General features: G+C 40.6%; 1 long non-coding RNA gene across 1 annotated transcript; it reads right to left on the bottom strand.

The window, feature by feature from the left end:
• Positions 1–2,090: 2,090 nt before the first annotated feature.
• On the bottom strand, positions 2,091–6,434 carry LOC124276944. The gene is made up of 2 exons (XR_006898699.1): positions 6,364–6,434; positions 2,091–5,218 (listed from the first exon to the last, which is right to left on the bottom strand). It is a non-coding gene; the product is annotated as an uncharacterized LOC124276944 (long non-coding RNA).
• Between the last annotated feature and the right edge of the window lie 202 nt (positions 6,435–6,636).

Below are 6,636 nucleotides of genomic sequence, written 5' to 3'. Positions count from 1 at the left end.
TAGGGGACAGGGAGATGGTGTACCGTGGTCGGGGACAGGGAGATGGTGTACCGTGGTCGGGGACAGGGAGATGGTGTACCGTGGTCGGGGGGGACAGGGAGATGATGACCGTGGTAGGTACCGTGGTCGGGGACAGGGAGATGGTGTACCGTGGTCGGGGACAGGGAGATGATGTACCAGTGGTGGTGTACCGTGGTAGGGGACAGGGAGATGGTGTACCGTGGTCGGGGACAGGGAGATGGTGTACCGTGGTCGGGGACAGGGAGATGGTGTACCGTGGTCGGGGACAGGGAGATGGTGTACCGTGGTAGGGGACAGGGAGATGGTGTACCGTGGTCGGGGACAGGGAGATGGTGTACCGTGGTCGGGGACAGGGAGATGGATGTACCGTGGTCAGGGGACAGGGAGATGGTGTACCGTGGTCGGGGACAGGGAGATGGTGTACCGTGGTCAGGGGACAGGGAGATGGTGTACCGTGGTCGGGGACAGGGAGATGGTGTACCGTGGTGGGGGACAGGGATGATGTACCGTGTACCGTGGTCGGGGACAGGGGAGATGGTGTACCGTGGTCGGGGACAGGGGATGATGTACCGTGGTGGGACAGGGATGGTGTACAGGGGGACAGGGAGATGGTGTACCGTGGTCGGGGACAGGGAGATGATGTACCGTGGTCGGGGACAGGGAGATGATGTACCGTGGTAGGGGACAGGGAGATGATGTACCGTGGTCGGGGACAGGGAGATGATGTACCGTGGTCGGGGACAGGGAGATGATGTACCGTGGTCGGGGACAGGGAGATGGTGTACCGTGGTCGGGGACAGGGAGATGGTGTACCGTGGTCAGGGAGGAGATGGTGTACCGTGGTAGGGGACAGGGGATGATTGTACCGTGGTCGGGGACAGAGAGATGGTGTTTCATAAAAATGTGATGGTAGGGGACTCTTTAAAAAATGTGTCATTTGTGCAACCAGAACTACTTTTACATTGAATCATACATATTCCTGATGCATGGGCGTTAACGGAACTTTCTGACCAGTTTACTCTGGAAGCTGGTTTAAACAGTGTCAACCTCATGACATACGCTGCTTGACCAGGACACTCATGTCAAGACACAGTACATGTATTCCGAGCCAGTCAGTCCAGGTCATATTCTAATGCCCACCTGCATGGAGTCAGTCCAGATTATTGGAGATGATCTGATAAATGAAGATTAGTCATGCTCTCTCCCTTTAGTTTGTTAATTACACACCCCTGAAGTCAGCAATAGTGCAGGTATAACATGACAAGCTGTAAACATAATGTTAGCTGAGTCTGGAACAGACAAACCAGTGACTGATATCATGAGCAACATCTCACTGGTCACCATGTGACAACTGATTTACCATCCTGTACACTGGGGCTGGTGATTCTACCAATATGGTGATCCTATCTACCATACTTTAACATATGCTGTCTACTATCATAGCACTAGAGTGAGTGAGTGAGTGAGTGAGTGAGTGAGTGAGTGAGTGAGTGAGTGAGTGAGTGAGTGAGTGAGTGAGGGAGGGAGCGAGCATGGTTTTCATGTTGCTTTTAGCAGTATTCCAGCAATATCATGACAGGGAACACCAGAAATGGGCTTCACACAGTGCACCCATGTGGGGAATCGAACCCAGTTCTTCGTTGTGATGAGCAGAAGCTTTAACCCCCAGGCTACCCCACTAGGATTTGTGGAACACCAAGATTCATATAGTGTCTTCTTACAACAAACAATTCCTGGAGTAGTTGTTAGGTGGATCCCACGAAGGGCTAGCTCTGGGTGTATCAAAACCATACTGTTGACTGACTGATTGACTGAGTTTGGTTTTACGCCGCTTTTAGCAATATTCCAGCAACATCACAGCGGGGGACACCAGAAATGGGCTTCACATATTGTACCCATATGGGGATTCCAACCCGGGTCTTCGGCGTGACGAGCCAACGCTTTAACCACTAGGCTACCCCACCGCCCCTACTGTTGACAGACATAACACAGAAGAAAAAGGACTTGACAGAGACTTACTTGTGTTAACAGGACTTATTGTCACACCTACTAAAACAGAAGTCTTGATATGTCAAAATTCAACCAGTTTATTTCACCAACATTATACAGTAAGAAGCAGCATCGATGGGATCACAAATGAGCAACTTCAATAAATACATATTGCACACTGAAATTTGTACCTACAGTGAAATCTGGAGAACCCAGACTCTATTAATCTGGATGCTTTGTTTTCAGGACTCTTTCCGTCACTGTTCAAACTGGGTAAAATGATAGTTCAGGTGAGAAAATATTACTGGTAGTTCTGACCTTTGGATTGTGGACACTACTATCTGGATTAACAGGATTAACCATAAACAGAAACAACAAACCCTACACTGCTCTTTCCAAACATTCCTTTTAGACGTTATTATGATTTTTATTGTTCTTTAACTCTGACAAAGTGCAATCATGAATTGACCGACTTCAGCAAAAATACTGAATATGATTGGTATTGTTCATCTAAAAAAAGACAAATCAATAATAATGCTAATAGTAATATGACCTGTATGTCCTGGATGACTCTCCTGTATGTGTAAGATGTATTATATTTTCAATTTTCAGATCCAAATTCTTTTTAAGAGGATTGGGGAATTAGGTTCAGGCCCTTTACCAAATTTCACAACAACTATTAAAGCAGGGACAAAAAAATCTTCCTTTTGCATTTTAGTCCTTGTGAGACTAGGATAAGCAGAAAAATTCAAAATACAAACAAACCGAGATATAAATAAGTGTAAATGTATGAGATCAACACAACACTGCATTGGGTAAAGAGGAAAATAAATATCAATTGGATATAAACATAAAGTACAATATATAATACAGTGAGACTTGGTAAACAATGCGATCACCAGTGTATTGCACAAAAACACAACCCGTTTCTCAATATTGCACTGAACAGCCAAGCTACATTGGAAACTAACATGAAATATTCACAGGTTGAAACACAAGGATGGAAACATAAAATGCTAGCAGACACAAGATCATCATGGTCTTGGAGTGAGTAAGTTTGGTTGTACGCCACTTTTAGCAATATTCCGGCAATATCACTGCAGGGAACACCAGAAATGGGCTTTACACATTGTACCCATGTAGGGAATTGAACCTGGGTCTTCGGCGTGATGAGCGAACGCTTTAACCACTAGGCTACTCATGGTCTTAGAGGACATCAAAAACCAACAAGTCAGTGATCAGATTAAGCGCTCCTGGCAACCCTACAGTATAGTGGTTCTACCTGTTGCTCACCAAGTATGATTTGAGGGTAAGTAGCCTTTTTACAAGTATTGAAATACATACTGGATCACCGACCAGTTGAAAGCTTGTCACATACAATGTTGATAACTATTATTGGTACAAAGTAATATATATAAAGTATATCAGTCAGTATTAGTGATGGTTATCACCCACAATATGCAGATTGATAATTGGAGCTCAGTTATTGATTAATAATCAATTGTAGCTGTAAACACCACCACAAAATTCATGTGGGCAATAACGGGATCAATCGCTCCTGCACTAGTAAGTGAGTTCAGTTTTACGCCGTTTGTAGCAATATTCCAGCAATATCATGGCGGGGAACACCAGAAATGGGCTTCACACATTGTACCCATGTGGGGAATCGAACCCGAGTCTTCGGCGTGAAGAGCGAACACTTTAACCACTAGGCTACCCCACCGGCCCACTAGTAAGTCGTCAGTAGAGTATTGTTATTTATCGGCTAGGTCAGAGATGCCAACCTTACATTGGTGTGGTTAATAAATCTCTTATCAAATGGCACAATCCACAAGAAAGCACAACAACATACAGAATCCCTACATTTGCAATGAAATTGTTTTGTCTTCCTTTGTGGTTTTTTGTAACAATGACATTCAACTCCAGCACATGGTGTCATTTTGTGTGTTTACACAGTGCAACAATGTTAAACTAGCATTAAAGTGTCTTTCTCTGTCTACAAAGACTAAACTTAAGTTCTAAATAAATATAATAAATGGAAAATCTATAATTTCCTATTTGGGATTTTCTGAAAAACTTCCTGCAGTCTTAAGGATAATTACTGGCCACTGAGGAGAACAAATATATTCCCACAATGGCATAAAGTCATTTTTTTCTGTTCACCCAGGTAATCCATTTTTTAATGATTAATATGATTTTTGATAACCAGTTTTCTTTTTTCAAATTTTCTTAAAGCAATAGTAATGGATCAATTCAGTATCTACCATAACACTATAAGGGTTGGCATCTCTGCTAGGTACATCACTGTCGACTCATTTTGACTGGGAGTCACTACAAGTACAGTGCTTTTTTTCAGAAAATGTTTCAATGAAGCTTCTGCCTGGACCACTTTGTCTTTAAAATAATATATCCAGATAATACTAATAGCATCAGCTTTCAAGGTTTCTCTGTAAGTATTACATGACTGCAGAGCAAAACAATCAAACAAGAGATGGACATATAGATAAACATGCTTGTAGTACTGGTATACTCACAACCAAGAAAAATAAATATAACATGACAAAGTCGGGATTAGATGCATTCATCTCACATATCATCCTCATCAAATCCCTCAAATAATAGATGATAAACATGATAAAAACAGATGCAAAATGTAAATTCACACTAATAGTTCACTTTCTTTACATAAGAGGGTATAAGAGATTTTCTTACTGACAAAAGAAAATAAATTATGTTGTACTGAAAATGTTAAGTTGGCTGAGAAATACATGTAGTTTCATCTTCATATTAACTCAACATGTTGGTGTGCTCAATAGAAACATATTGCACAAGGGTTTTCTTTTCATAAAAATAGTGTGATACAGAGGACATTACCTCTGTTCATACACAGGCTATCTCCTCTGTTCATACATAGTGCATCACCTCTGTTCATACACAGCGTATCACCACCGTATCATTCCTGCCGAATCATATTCTTAGTCCACATGACCATGGTCTTTGAGTGTTGTTTTTCGTGCAAGAATTACGGCAGCAATGATTGTTGCAGCAGTGAACAGGAATGCAAAGATGTAGAACGACTCCTCATCAAAGACGTCTGTGAAGTGGGGAATGTACATAGACAGTTTTTTTCACTATTGACACATGGTTAACCGTTTTAGGAAATGATCTAGCCATCTTCCACCAGGTGATTCAGCGACAGAAACGTAGCCTGGAAAGATAATCATACATGACATTAATATGTAACAGATTATGCGACATGTGCAATATCTTTAATCATGCAAAATATTGAAGCTCATATTGATTTGTATATAAAATACCAGTAACTATTCATACTAATCGTACAAATGATCTGTTTCCATGTAGAGCTACAGATAATTTTTGGAGTGACTGAGTTATGTACTGGATAATTTCCTTTGAGTAACCTCATAAATTGTACCTACCTCACTCAAACTCAGCTGGGTATTTTGCCATTTTCCATTAATTGTAAAATATAATAAAGTTTAAATGTTGGTTTATTTTACTTTTGGGTATGAAATTTGAGCTTGAAGTCAACTGTTTCATACTTGTCATCACCATGTTTATATTTCACCACTGATACTAGGTGGCAGCTATCTAACAGTGTGAATAATATAAAACCTTGGACCATCATGCCTGTAGCTTACGGAAAGATATCCACCAATATTTTTATCATTCTATGCCTAAGATTTATAGTAAGAATAGATATTTTTTATAGAAAGACTACCGTAACCCTAACCCTAACATAATGCTAAATCTAAACCTAAACCCTTGATTGAAATAATAATCATAAACAGAATACATTTCAAGCGGGGGTTACGGGCGGAACTCTTACCCCCATGTATTATATTTCAATCACAGTATCATAATTTAAAAAGGCCAAGCAGTCAAGTTCAATATTTATGAAAATTGTAACTTCCAATGTGGTGAATGAAAATTGGCATTGTCTTAATTTGTCGTAAACTGATAATGATGATGCTTATTGTAATTTTTAAGCACATTTTCTTTTTTTGGTTAAGTGCACTCTAGCCATAGTTTATATCCTTCCGATGGTTGTATGATATAATCCAAGTTAGTTACATTATCAAAATCCGAGAGCATAGTTCATATGAATAAACTCGTATTTCAGCCAAAGCCTACACCTTGCTGTAGTGCAAACTCCTCTAGTTGGACTACCGAGAGCAGAGCCCTAGAGTCTAGGAGATATCATTCGGATCTCTGCCGACAGTCAACGAATATTTCACTGAGAGAAACAAAACACAAGTAAAATTAGAATCAAATGTGAACTTGATCACGGAGAATATTTGAAATCTGACAAAACATCATAGATTGGCTTACCAGTAAAAGAAATGAAGTGTTACACAAAACTGTCTACTACTCCGGAACAGCCTTTCGCTGATGAAGGTGCGTGCAAAAGCTGAAATATCTTGAAGATTAATGAGAGTAAAACACAAAGATGCATTTTCCATTTCGAATGGAATACTGAAGATTTAAATATGCAAGTAAATATTGGCCTTACGTTTAGGCCTATTTGCAGTAAAAATGATACAGTAGTCTAATAAGTACATATTAGAATAAATAGCAACATTGTTTTTCACTTACTTGATTCAT

The sequence above is a fragment of the Haliotis rubra genome, unplaced genomic scaffold (assembly GCF_003918875.1).
Source record: "Haliotis rubra isolate DU_JTF1 unplaced genomic scaffold, ASM391887v1 Scf1054, whole genome shotgun sequence".
Taxonomy (NCBI): domain Eukaryota; kingdom Metazoa; phylum Mollusca; class Gastropoda; order Lepetellida; family Haliotidae; genus Haliotis; species Haliotis rubra.
Note: the sequence above shows the minus strand (reverse complement) of the source record. Positions and strands in the feature narration are given on the sequence as shown.